Raw genomic sequence first — 14,131 nt, 5'->3', positions numbered from 1 at the left:
TGTACATTCTTTACATTCAAAGGAAGTGCTTGGAAATACAATTGAATTATTCCAAATGAAGAAAGTGAAAGGAACTCCTATGAGTGTTTGGGAAAGAAGTTTAGAAGCCCGTTGTTTTCCACAGCTCTTCCCCACTGGAAAAGGTGGACAATATGATGAACGACCTGTGCAGATTCCAGCTTCAGAATATTGTACAACAAGATTGTACTCAGAAGATCCAAGATTTCGACAATGTATTCCATATATATTTCAAAGTGACTCGTCTGGATTTTCATACGCAGTGAACCACATATTAAAAACAGGAGTTCATCTTCAACATGTTTCAGCATAGGAATTAATGGGCAAAGTACAACAGAGAGACGATCATTTAGAATCTCAATTGATTAATTTGATGGCATGTCAACCTAGTACTATTCAATATTGGTATTGTTGTCATGGACAACTTAAATGTATGTTAAGGAACTTAGGAACCCCTACATGGTTTGTTACGCTAAGCTGTGCTGAATACGCATGGGACGATTTACTTGAATTTCTTCGAGAAGAAAATTCAAATATTAAAAACATTGAATTCAAGACAGCTGGAGAACTGTGTTCCTTGGATCCTGTAAATGTGTGCAGATATTCTAATCATAGGTTTCAAACCATGATATCTTTTATCTGCAATAAAAAAACACCTCTTGGAAAAGTTATTGGTTTATTTTGGAGAAAGGAGTACCAAGCTAGAGGTGCTTCTCATATACATATGCTTTTATGGATCAGAGATGCACCTACACTTGGAACTAATTCTGAAGAGACTGTTTTATCTTTCATTGAAGACTATGTTACATGTGGTATTCCAAAAACAGGAGAAGAAAATACCTTCAGACAACATGTTTTACGGTTTCAAACTCATCAATGTGGGAAATTTTGTCGATGGAAATGCAAGTCAAAGGACATTTTTTATACAAAATGTCGTTTTGGATTCCCACATCCAGTATTTCCAAAGGTAGAGTCAACAGTTTCATGTCAGCAGTGAGGCATACTATAACTCACAAATCTCCAAAGAATACTTACAATATAAAAAGAAGTGACTATTCAAAGTATATTAATGATTACAATCCAGTTATTTTGATGATTTAGAATGCAAATATGGATAGCCAGTATGTTGCAGATAATTTGATTGCTGTTGCTTGCTATGTTACGTCATAAATCATCTGAAAAGACAGAGTTGAAAGAAGTATGGGAAGAAATTTCACAAGAGAAGACTCTTAGTTACACATGCTTTAGTTTGAGGATGCTTTCTCATCGAGAGATTGGATCCTATGCCTATGACATCTGCAAGTTTATATTCTAAGTCAAGAGGAATTATTTGGGTAAGTCTATGTCTTGCTACAACACAAAATTGAGTGTTAAAATCTGTACAAGAAATTGAATACTTAGCATTAAATGAACCAGAAAGTACAGATATTGTAAAAACAAACATGTTGGATACATACTATTCTACAAGAAGTCCACATCTGGAAAACATATGTCTCTATGAAGTACTGCAATATTACAGCTTTAAGAGAAATGTTACAGAAAATATAAATGAAGAAAAATATGCAGTAATTGTTTGTGATGGATGTTTGGTAAAACATACCAAAGGAAATCTTATTAATCACAGGAAACTCAGTTGTGATACTGCAGATAAAAGGGAATTTGTCTATTTAGCACTTCTGCAACTCTTCACGCCTTGGCATACTGAAATGGAATTACATGGAGATTTTGAGTGCTATGAAGATTCTTTAAATGCAAATTATCTACATATGTTGAATGAAAAAATTGAACAAGAAACTACTATTGCAGGTGAAATTGCTAGAGACAATTCTCAAGATAGTCAAAGTTGTGCTCCACTGAGTCAAGATCCACTAGGAGAACCAATTCTTGAAAATAGCCATGAGTGAAGTAGAAACGTCAATGCAACAAGCACAACAGGATATTATGGAGTTGGGAAACGGGAGAACAACTAAATATTGAACAGAAAGAAATATACAAGTTACACAACAGATAGACCATGGTTTACCTCATGAAAAAAAAGAATGCAATTGCACATCATTTAAACCTATTCGAATGTATATCAGTGGTCAAGCTGGTACAGGAAAAAGTTTCTTAATTAAAGTTTTGACCAGTTATCTACAGAAAACCACTGAATCACATTTATCTTGTGTTGTAACCGCTCCAACTGGGTTAGCAGCACATAACATTAAAGGGACTACATTACATTGTTGTTAGACCTGTCACCATCGGCGTGGGTCTCCCTTCCATTTTTTGCTGTTGCCTCCTGTGTTTTTGCTATGTTTTTGCCAGTCTAGCTGCATTGGGCACTTTGCCACTGATATTCAATGCCAAAGTGCAAGTTCACCCTATTGTAAATTGTTGTAATGGATTAGTGACTCCATGATTGGCTATTTGATTTACATGTCAGACCCGAGTACAGTGCACCATGTGTGCCCTGGGGCCTGTAAATCAAATGCTGCTGGTGGGCTTGCGAATTTCAAACAGACAAATGCCTCAGAAAACCATAAATTAGATTTTTTCTTTACCACAGAAGTCCTTTTAATTAACTCTGGGTTCACTATTTTTATTTTTATTTTTTTGTAGACTTTTTACATTCAAGATTCCTATCACTGATTATCTTTGAACATACCCTCGGTGTTTTCTTTACAGCAAAAGGCGATATGTACAATATTAACATTACTTACATTTATTGAAACATTGACAGCACAAAGACATTATTTCAAATGAACAAACATATATCTTTACAATCAAACAAAATAAAGATACAGTCACTTCGCATCGAGAAGGTTATTTTCAATTTGAGTCTTGTAGTCCTACTGATTTGTGTCTACTATTGGGACATTTATTTTTCCGTCCTCAATTTCAGCTATTCCCTAAGTCCCACGGAGGTCAGAGACTATTTACAAACTTCTATCTTGAGCTTGATCTTTCGAACTCGAGATGCCTAGCAATGGGCATATTTTTGTCCTTGTTTGCTCTTAACCTCCTGTGTGTGGTTGCCTAAGTTATTCTCGAGGTCCTACGGAGGTCAGAGATGCCTAGCAATTGGCATGTTTTTGTCCTTGTTTGCTCTTAATCTCCTTGTGTGCGTTTCGACCTTCGTGATGGTTGGACCAGAACATTTTGTTTAGATGAAGCTCTTCATCAGGGCAGGGCTGTTTTCTTGTAGGAGATCTAATACCCTGTTCACAGGTCTCGCTCTGGTGCAGTTGTTCGCAGCCGGGTCGTAATGCAGCGGAGACTTCTGATATTTGTTGCCATCTTTAACTTGTCTTGTGGGTCTGTTGCCTTCTACAAGTTAACAATCCCTTTCTCCCATCAGCATGGCGGCAACTGTTTGTGATCTTTACCGTCTACCGACTTCAAATGCGGCGCATTCGTAGAGTTCATTAAAAGGACTTCTGTGGTAAAAAGAAAAATCTAATTTATGGTTACTGAGGCATTTGCCTGTTTGAAATTCACTTTAATGATTCCTGCCTCTGAACTCCTTAATCAGATCACTCTCCCATTGTGTGAAGCCGCTGGTGGGCTTGCAGCACTGATTTTGCCACCCAGAGAAGCAGCTTGTAAAATGTGACTCAGGCCTGCCATTGCAGAGCCTCTGTGCAGCCTGGGGCTGCCTTGTCGACTTGGCAAGTGCACACACTTGCCAGTCCCTAAATCTTCCGTATTCTACATGTTAGTCACCCCTAAGGTAGGTCCAAGGTACCCCCATGGGCAGGGTGCATTGTATGTAAAAGATAGGACATGCCCTGATGTGTGTGGCATGTCCTCATAGTGAATTACAGCCAATTTCGTTTTTCACTATTGCAAGGCTACCTGTTCCCATAGGCCAGAATGGGCAGTTTGATTATAACATCTTATAATCCTAACTGACTCAGGGAACCAGGTAGAAATTCGAGTTTAGTATACCTGAACTCAAAATTTTAAAATACATCTTTCAGTAAAGCGGGTTTTTGCATTCTGTGTTTGAAAAGACGACTTTTAGAAAGTAGCTATTTTCTTGCCTAAACATCCAGTATGCCTCTGCTAGGTTTGTGTATTCCATGCCTGGTTTTTGAGTGACAGTGGGCTGGAGAGGGTCTTGGCTCCAGCAATCTGATGGGTCAGGGCTAGGCTGAATAGTAACTACATTGAATAGAGTTTGGGGGGGAGTATATTTTCTTTCAGCTACCTGGGCCAGGTCTGCTCTCAGACAATGCTGTCTCCACCTCCTGCCAGGAAGCTGCACAGAACTGGTTTTGGCTGGGCACAGGCACCCTCTGCCTTCAGTGGACAACGGATTAAGCAGTATAAGTATTGGGACCCAGACCCCAGAACTGTAGATCACTTCTGGGAATCAAGACAAACCTTGGTCAAGGAGAAGAACCAAGGAAGCTGAAGGAGGAGACTGCCCATGTGCTGTTTGCTATTTCTGGGGTTGGCCTGCAGTGAGGAAAGGGAAAAATGACTTTTTTGAACTTTCCATAATCTTGAGGAAGAATCTCCAAGGGCTTGAAGTGTGCTTGCCTCCTGCCTTTAGTCTCAGGGATAAAAGACTTCACCACCAGCTCCCCTGAATTCCCTTGCTGGGAATTCTACCTGCAGAGAGGTGCCTACTGTTGTTTGGGCTCTCTGAGAAGACTGCGTGTCGCTGGGAGCTGGAAGCGCGGCGCAATGAGGAGCAGTTGCCGTTGCATCGCCATAGAAGCGTGCTGCCACCGCAGCTGTTTGCCGTTGCATCATAAACGAAGCACGTCGCATCACCGGAGAAGCGTGTCGCCGCTGCAGAGGTTGCCATTGCATCACCGGAGAAGTGTGTTGCAGGGCCTGTCGCAGCTCAGAAGTTACCAAGTTCGACGCACGGCGTCGGTCGTGCACTCATTGCATCCAACATTGTTGCATTGCATCATAGATGCCATTTTGTCGCATCGCACCGTATCATCGCATAGCATCGAGGCGCCATCTTGTCGCATCATAACTAGGACACAGTAAGAAATAGACGCATCACTGACTCTGCGGTAAGGAACCAACGCATCACCTCCCCTGCGCTGCAGTAAGGAACTGACGCATCATCTCCCCCGAAGCAAGGAACCAACGCGTCACCTTCCTGGCGACACCTTTGTTTTTTTTGCGTGACGCATCCAAGGTACTTTGAGTGTAAAGTGTTGCATTTACCATCTACACTGAACTAAGCTATTTCTACCATTTCAAAGTCTTATTTTTGATTACAGTATTGTGGATTTTTGCTGTTTGGTCTTGTGTTAAGTGTAGTAAAGATTAATCATTTTTCTAAACAGGTGTAGTGTCCATTTGTAGTGTTTTCACTTTATTACTGTATGTGTTCACACATGCTTTACACACTGCCTCTGAGATAAGCCTGCCTGCATGTGCCAAGCTACAAATGGGGTTATTTTAGAAGTGTTTCCCCTTACCCTGACTAAAAGCAAGGGTCCCTATTCGGACAAAGATACCTACCTCTTCCAACTAGAGACCCCCAGTTCTAACAATCGTTTACTGATGCTACCAGTTGAACATGAAAATAAGTTGGAATATCACAAGCTATCTGGAGAAGCTTGTTATGAAGTTTCAAGAGTACTAAAGAAAATTAAACTTCTGATCATTGATGAGTTCAGCATGGTCTGAAACTTAATGCTTGCCTTTGTACATTTAAGAATGCAGCAGATTTTAAAAACAGATTATGATGTTTTATTTGGAGGAAAACATGTAATTGTATTTGGCAAACTACTACAACTTACTCCTGTAAAAAAACAACCAGTTTTTAAATTACGTGTGCATGAAGACACCAGGAAATCTTTGGGAAGTATTGGAAATATCAACATTTGGTCTCATTTTGAATATAAAGAACTTATTAAGAATTTGCGACAAACAAGAGATGAACATTATGGAAGCATTTTTCAAGATATAAGAATTGGTGTTTTGACAAAACATGGTAAAGAAGATTGGTGTTTTAACAAAACATGGTAATGAAGTTTTGCAAAATCGGCTACTTATAAACTTGTTTCCAAATGAAAATGTTGCTCCTGAAATAATATAGAAAAAATGTCCTAGTGCCAACATTGCAAGAGTATTCTACATTCAATCAAGAACTTTTGAAGCTGGAAAAACAACAAATAATGAAAATGGAAGCCATTGATAAAATAGAACACAAAGGTATTACTATTATTTTGTCAGAACAATTAAACTCAAAATTGAATTCTTTTGAAAAGTCTATATCTAAGACTGCTGGTTTAGAAAAGAATTGATATGTATGTGAAAACTGTCATGTAATTTTACGGTGTAATTTGAATATCGAAAAAGGTGTAGTAAATGGAGCAATGTGGAAAGTTGTTGAGTGTGTTAATTATGTCTGAGGGTCAAAAGGAAAGAAGGGGTTCAAATGTGTGTACAAAATTGTGGCACAACTAGAGATGACTAAGAAATGGTGATAGTGCAAATGTGTGACAAATGGCACTACATTCCTTAAGTTGGGAAAAAGTACCCATCAGTTCCCGCTCGGGACCGCCCTTGTCATCATATGGGCTCTCCGTAACCCAGGAGAGAGTGCTGCCCGTCACCAGATGTTACTGTGACGGACAATCAACTCAGGATGAATATGTGTTTTCATAGGTAATACCGGAAATAGTGTATCAGATGTCAGTGAAAGGGGTAACTGAATTGCAGTGCATGAAGTGTAAAGTGAAAAAAATGTGTGATATTATAAAATTGGATAGAAATGAGTAGAGGTTAGCAATTTTAATGGTTTCTCTCAGTTCTCCCAATATTAAAAACAATATAGTGTGCCAACAGATTTAACAAAATATCTGTTTGCAGGAGGGGTCAATATGTTTCAGCATACGTGGCAAAAAGATCTGCCACTGCTTTCTTCAGGACCAGTATGTTAATGCTACTGCAATAATAAAAGAATTATATCACCTGTATGTTTCAGGTCATTCTCAATATCCTCCAGAACACTGAAGAAACGTTGCGCCCAAACGGGAAACACAAAGAACCACAAGGGAAGGGAAAAGGACAAACATTACTATGCTGTCAAAACACATAATACATTTAGTTCAATGTGCCACTGGAGTATGGTGCAATATCCCACTACCCAAGTGAAAGAATTTGCTTACCTAGAAGGTAGGAGAATAATATATCACCCCACCTGGCTGCAGCTCAGGCGAGTGGAGCACCGCTCTAGTTGAAAGACAAAGCATAACAAACATACATTCACAAGCTCGCTAGTATATTAATTACAAACAGTGGTTATTCAAAGCGATCTCTGATTCATAAGATCGCATCGATTTGTTAGATTTTGTCACACGTCTCTATTGCACATTCTATTATGTTGGTTATCACTGTCGGCAACTGGCAAAATGAATCGCTTGTTTATTGCCGAGATGTTATAATGCTGGCTGATGATAATGGTAAACCATGCGCTAGAAGATAGGGGCATAGTCAAGAAAGATTGTGTCATCACACAATCAAGGGGTCATTTGATCAGCCGGCAAGGGGTCATTTGATCAGCCGGCATTATAACATCTCTGCAATAAACAAGTGATTCATTTTGCCAGTTGCCGGCAGTGATAACCAACATAATAGAATGCGCAATAATGTCTAATAAATGTATATATATATATATATATATATATATCCATCTTGTTTGATATTCTCTTAGTTGGTCAGTGGTTAATGGTGTCATTTGATTGCGTCATGTCTAATGAAATGAAATGAAATGAAAAAGAAACTTAATTAAGCGCACTGTGGCCGGGCGGCTTCCTGGCGCTGGGGGGTAATAAATGTATATATATATATATATATACATATCCATCTCGTTTGATATTCTTTTAGTTGGTCAGTGGTTAATGATGGTTGAGAGCTAACACGAAAAACGGCACAACCCCCCATGAGAGGGTAAATGCTTGAAAAGTGCCGATCTGGTATTAATAGTAAATGTTAACCGAGAATAATTTCAACGAAATGGCAAAAATCCCAACGCGGAAAATATTAAAGTGCCGCCGCCGGTATCAATAGTCACCTAGTTAAGCCACTAACCTGTCCGTCGGTACACCAAAGCGTCCCTCTGAGCAATCTGGGGGGGCGCCAGTGTATGCATGGTCGCCATTTTTGTTTTGCCACATCACAAAGTCACGTGGTGGGAAGCGTCATGTGACATTGAACTACCAAACTTTCAAACCTTGATGGGAGTTGTAGTTTTCAAGTGAAAATCCATGTTTCAGGACTATTTGTATTTGGATTTATAGAGCGCCTTATCCCACAGGGGTCTCTAAGCGCTTGTCAGAGGGTGCACACGATCAGGATAAGGAAAGGGCCGCTAGGACATACCCCATGCCTCCTGAAACAGCATGGTTTTGAGCTTTTTTCTGAAGGGTAGTAGACTCGTTTCCTTGCGCAGGCTCACTGGTAAGTTGTTCCAGGCTATAGGAATTGCATTGGAGAAGGCTTGCCCTCCTAGTGAGGATAGTTTAAAGCAAGGGCAAACCAGTAATGCAGCATCTGTCGATTGCAGGGTCCTGCTGGGAGCATAGGGGACTAAACGCTCCCTGATGTACCTTGGGGCTTGCCCGAACAGGGCTTTATGCGTGATACAGAGGCCCTTGAAATTGACTTGCTGCCTAATTGGGAGCCAATGAAGCTTGCGTAGAAGTGAAGTGGCGTGTGCCCTTCTAGGTTTTTTAAAAATTAATCTGGCTGCGTCGTTCATGACTGTTTGTAGTCTGGCCAGCAGTTGTTGAGGGAGGCCGGCATACAAAGAATTGCCATAATCCAGCCGCGCCAAGATCATAGCTGACACCGCCCGTCTGAGCGTGTCCAAGGTCAAGAGAGGGGATAGTTTGCGCAATTGTCTCAGTAAGCCCACACAAGTGCCGACGACTGCCAAACCTTGTGTAGACATAGAGAGTTTAACATCTATGTGAATGCCGAGACTTTTCACGGCCACCACTGGTTCCGGAGAATACCCCAGTTCATTAGGCCAAAGAAGATCATTCCAGGGGCTGGACGCTGTGGTAATCGCCAGCACCTCTGTTTTGTCCAGATTTATTTTTAGCGAGTTGGCAGTTATCCAATTGACTGTGAATTTTTAAATGTTTTGCAATCTCTGATGGGCTATAGGTGAGTTGTCAATTTGAATGATGATCTGGGTATCATCGGCATAGTTGTAGATCCAGCAGTCCATCTGATTCAGTGCAGAGATCAGGGGCTGCAGGTAAGCGTTGAACAGGAGGGGTGAAAGGGCGGAGCCCTGGGGAACTCCGCATGTAGGACCTGCTGGATTAGAGATCAGGTTAGCTAGTTGTACTCTCTGGGAGCGGTCATCAAGAAATGAGGCCAACCAGGCAAGGGCAGTGCCCTGAATACCGAGATCCCTCAACCGCGACAATAATTGATCATGGTTGACCGTATCAAATGCCGCGGAGAGGTATAACAGCACCAGGGCACATGGGTTTGTATTATCTGCCCTAAGTCTCAGATCATCCAGCACAGAAAGCATGCCCAATTCTGTGCTGTGATGGGCCCTGAAACTGGCCTGGTTGGGTTCCAGGAGGTGATTGTTTTCAAGATGACAGGAGAGTACAGGCAGGACATGTTGTTCGATTACCTTAGCTCGAAACCGCAACCGTGAGATGGGCCTAAAAATGTTCAGGACCTTGGTATCAGCACCCGGCTTCTTTAGAAGTGGGATCAGGCGAGCCTCCTTAAAATTGGTGGGGACCTGACCTATTGCCTGGGAACTATTAAGAAGGGAGAGTACATTGTCCTCTATCCCTGGCCAAGCTAGTTTGAAAATCCTTGGTGGACAGGGATCCGCCGGTGAACCAGATTTAACTCGCCCCATCAGGGCTGCCAAAGTCTCCTTAGTGAGTGATGGTAGCGTAGTTAGCGGGTGAACGATCGAGGGGGCGTTGGCAAGGTGTTTCCGGGGCAGCCTAAGCTAGGGGTAAGATGGATTTCGGTCAGGAGATCCGCTATTTTATTGGTGAAGGACTGAAATTTGTGACAGTCTTCTTGCGAAAAGGAGGGAGTCTGTTCTTTGTTTTTCCTCAATTCTGACAGGACTTTAAAGATTTCTTTCTGGGGATTGCTAGCCGCTGAAATTCCGTCCTCGTAGAACTCTGCTTTCCCGAGTGTAATTGCTTGTTTGTAGATAGCTAAATCCTTTACATATGCAGCCCGAGTGCTAAGTTCGCACCCTTTTCGCCAGGCTCTCTCGCTCTGGCGCAGGGAACGTTTCAATAGCCTCAGAGCATTGTTGAACCAAGGGGCACCTTTGCCCTTGTCCACGATTTTTACCCCACGTGCAGGTGCTATTGCTTCGATGGTGTTTTTAAGTTTTTGTGACAGATTGAGGCTGGCCGCCTTTATGTCGTCCTCAGGTAGCACCTGTAGGTGAGGGGGTTGTTTCCCCAGGGTGGATACAAAAGCATCTGCACTAATTTTATTCCAGCTTCTTAAAACCTTCCACCCTAAGGGTGGAAGTATTGTTCGCCCTGGAGACGAGAGTCTCCCCTGCAAAAAATGGTGATCTGACCAAGAGCAGGGAGAGATAGTAATTGGACTAAGCATCGGGACAGTTGTCCAGATCAGGTCCAGAATATGGCCTTTTTGATGTGTCAGACCTACCACCCTCTGACACAATTCTAGCAAGGTCATAGCCTCTTCTAGCTGCTTTGACTGACAGTCCTTAGGGGTTTCCTCCCAATGGAGGTTGAAATCTCCCATTACCACCAGACCTTCATAACGTGAACGGAGGTCATGAACCAGTTCCAGGAATGGTTCGATAAATCCAGGTGGAGTACGTGGGGGGTGGTAAACTAGGAGTATAACTAAGCAGTCGGTGGTGTAGCAGAACTTAACCCCTAACACATCCGCACCCTCCAGACTTTCTGCGCAGATAATTTCTGTTTTGAAGGAGCTATTATACATGAAGGCTACCCCTCCCCCTTCATACTGCCCTTCGGTTTTTATTAATGGCAGCAAAATTAGGTGGAGGTGATGCCACTAAGTCTGGGGTGGAGGACTCTTCAAGCCATGTTTCAGTGACCCCCATGACATCCAGGTGGCCTTCCTGAAGTAGCAAGAAGACCTCAAGGTTATGTTTTTGAAGGGAACGTGTTTTAAGGAGAGCAAAGCTTTGTGTTGTCAGAGTTGTTTTGATCGTTACCCTAGCCTAGCATTTGGAAGTATTAGTTGTTGATTTTAGCAGCCCTTAACGCCGGAGCCCATCCGCAATTTGAGGGTTTAACTGCAGGTCATCATGATTTAATGTATGCAACAAGGAGCACAGAGGAAAAAGCTAGAACCCGAGTCGCCCTCCACTCATATAGTCATATACACAACACTGACCGGGTCCTCACAAGGCAATTATACATGGAATTCGACGTGTAACTCTTATTGCAATTTTACAATATTCTCCCCTTCTTTTAATTACCATAGGGGTAGAGAGTGCAACGTGTCTTGCCAATTAAAAAGCTCAAATCCCAATTACGACAGTCTCAAAGAAAACACCCAACAATAGTGTATACTACTGTAAAGAAAAATGTGCACAGGCAAGATGACCCCTCACGGGCGAACCACCATCGGGATATCTGATAGGTACTCACCAGATATGCCCTGTTCTCATCATCGGCGGTCATCAAGCCAAGGGTGAACATGTGTTCAAAAACAAAATGTGAGTATAGTGAAAACCAAAAACAGAAAACGTAATTAAAATGTATAGGCGTGCACGATTACTACTACTTTATTCTTTAATTTCGTGCCACCTACTCGTTTAAAAAGCAGGGTTGGTTGCTAGACATGCATATCAGCTTGGTTTAATTGGTATGCATGATTTAATGACAAAAGTGCTTGCCTGGAGTACAGGGGGCAAGGGCCAGGGAGTTTGGCCCCTGGTCCCGGCCGGGAGCGGCCGGGCGCAGACGGGCTTGCCTTAGGCACGCCCGCTGTTCGCTTGCTCCAGCCTGGCTTTAAGCCGGTAACTCCTCCCACCCACCACTCAGCCCTGCTGTGCAGCGGCTGTCAGGAATGACCACTAGACCGGGAATAGCCCGGAAATGCAAACCGGAAGTGAGGGAACGGGGAGGTGAAGTTCGGGAAGAAGTGACACAGGTAAATTTCACAATTTTTATAAAAACTTTCTAAGTATTTCCAAATAAAAAGGTAGCGATGTTGGATGTGAGCAGCGAGGCTACCGAGTGGCACACCACAAATCCGGTGTGACCCTCTATCACCGCGCGCTAGCTCCTACCTGGCTTTGAACCCGTAACTCCTACCACCCACCACTCAGCCCTGCTGTGCAGCGGCTGTCAGGAATGACCACTAGACTGAGAATAGCCCGGAAATGCAAACCGGAAGTGAGGGAACGGGGAGGTGAAGTTCGGGAAGAAGTGACACAGGTAAATTTCACAATTTTTAAAAAACTTTCGAAGTATTTCCAAATAAAAAGGTAGCGATGTTGGATGTGAGCAGCGAGGCTACCGAGCGGCACACCACAAATCCGGTGTGACCCTCTATCACCGCGCGCTTGCTCCTACCTGGCTTTGAACCCATAACTCCTCCCACCCACCACTCAGCCCTGCTGTGCAGCGGGTGTCAGGAATGACCACTCGACCGGGAATAGCCCGGAAATGCAAACCGAAAGTGAGGGAACGGGGAGGTGAAGTTCGGGAAGAAGTGACACAGGTAAATTTCACAATTTTTAAAAAAAATTCGAAATATTTCCAAATAAAAAGGTAGCGATGTTGGATGTGAGCAGTGAGGCTACCGAGCGGCACACCACAAATCCGGTGTGACCCTCTATGACTATGTTCAATTGTCAACAATGCTTTATTTAAACGTGCAATGCCAATCGTGGCATATGTAAAAATGGTGTTCTTATAAGCGATTAGAAACTGTGATTGTGTAATCGTTTGGAAAACATCATATGACATTGAACTACCAAACTTCCAAACCTTGATGGGAGTTGTAGTTTTCAAATGAAAACCCATGTTTCAAGACTATGTTCAATTGTCAACAATCACGCTTTATTTAAACGTGCGATGCCAATCGTGGCATACTTAAAATGGTTAGAAACTGTGATCGTTTGACGCAAGATGAAAAGAAATCAAAAGAAATCACAGCGCTTGGGGGTGATTTGCAGAAAAGGCGTAAACTTGACAAAGACGGGTTACCAGTAATCGCCCATATTATCAAACGTTAATTACAACGCGCATTGCAAATAATGGGAGCTTTAGTGTTTCTGGTGAAAGTGAGACCATTTGGAAATATGATCACATCGGACTGTAGAGAGTCACAAGCATGATGGAGCGTGTAGCCCTTAAATACAAGACATGCGTTAGAGTATTGATGTTTTGGATTCAGATTTTGTATTTTACGAAATCAGCAAGTACCTATGTTTAAACTTGAACGGTATAATGGCAGCTCTAGTCATTTAATTGGTTTTGGATGAAGATTAAGGCATTATGTAGCTGTGTTTTGACCTTTATGGTGTAAACATACACAGTGGTTGCATATCAATATGGTAGCATGTCAAGTACAGGTTGTCTATCAGGCAGTCTAGCTGTTAAATGTGAATAATGATATTAGTTCATATCGATATCTACATGGGAGTTCTATATCATTATTAGTGCCCGTTGTATTTGACTCTTGCCATATGACTCAAGAAATAAGGAATGTCCATCATACTGCATGTGTAACTAGTAATCTCATAATGACATCCACGGTATTTCTTTATTAAGGCCGTCTTTGTCACTGTTCAGTTCATAAACCCATTTCTGTTCCTTAGTAAATAGGTACTTTCCAATGTCAGCAACATGATCAGGATTGCTGGGTTGCTCAAGGACTGTCCATTGGAAATCCGTCAGGCCATACCCAACCTCCAGAAAATGCGCTGTCAAACGCGTGGCTTGCTTCCGGCACCGGATAGTGCTTTTGTGTTCAGATATCTGTAGCTTTATTTTTCTCGTCATCATACCGACGTAGCGTAATTGGCAAGGACATGTGATCAAATATATTACATTTTGGCTATTGCAGTTGGTAAACTTGCGCTGTTGCCAGGTTCTATTGGTGCCGATGTCCACACTCAAAGTCTGGGGAC

The 14,131-nt window shown here is 42.3% G+C and overlaps 1 protein-coding gene across 1 annotated transcript in view; it reads right to left on the bottom strand.

Annotated features, from left to right (window-relative positions):
• The window catches only part of LOC144753804 (uncharacterized), a 2,685,544-nt gene that overhangs the window by 9,606 nt on the left and 2,661,807 nt on the right, over positions 1–14,131 (bottom strand). The gene's annotated exons all lie outside the window — the stretch shown is intronic.

This window comes from Lissotriton helveticus, chromosome 5_1, assembly GCF_964261635.1.
Source record: "Lissotriton helveticus chromosome 5_1, aLisHel1.1, whole genome shotgun sequence".
Classification (NCBI taxonomy): Eukaryota; Metazoa; Chordata; class Amphibia; order Caudata; family Salamandridae; genus Lissotriton; species Lissotriton helveticus.
This window is presented reverse-complemented; position numbering and strand designations above follow the sequence as displayed.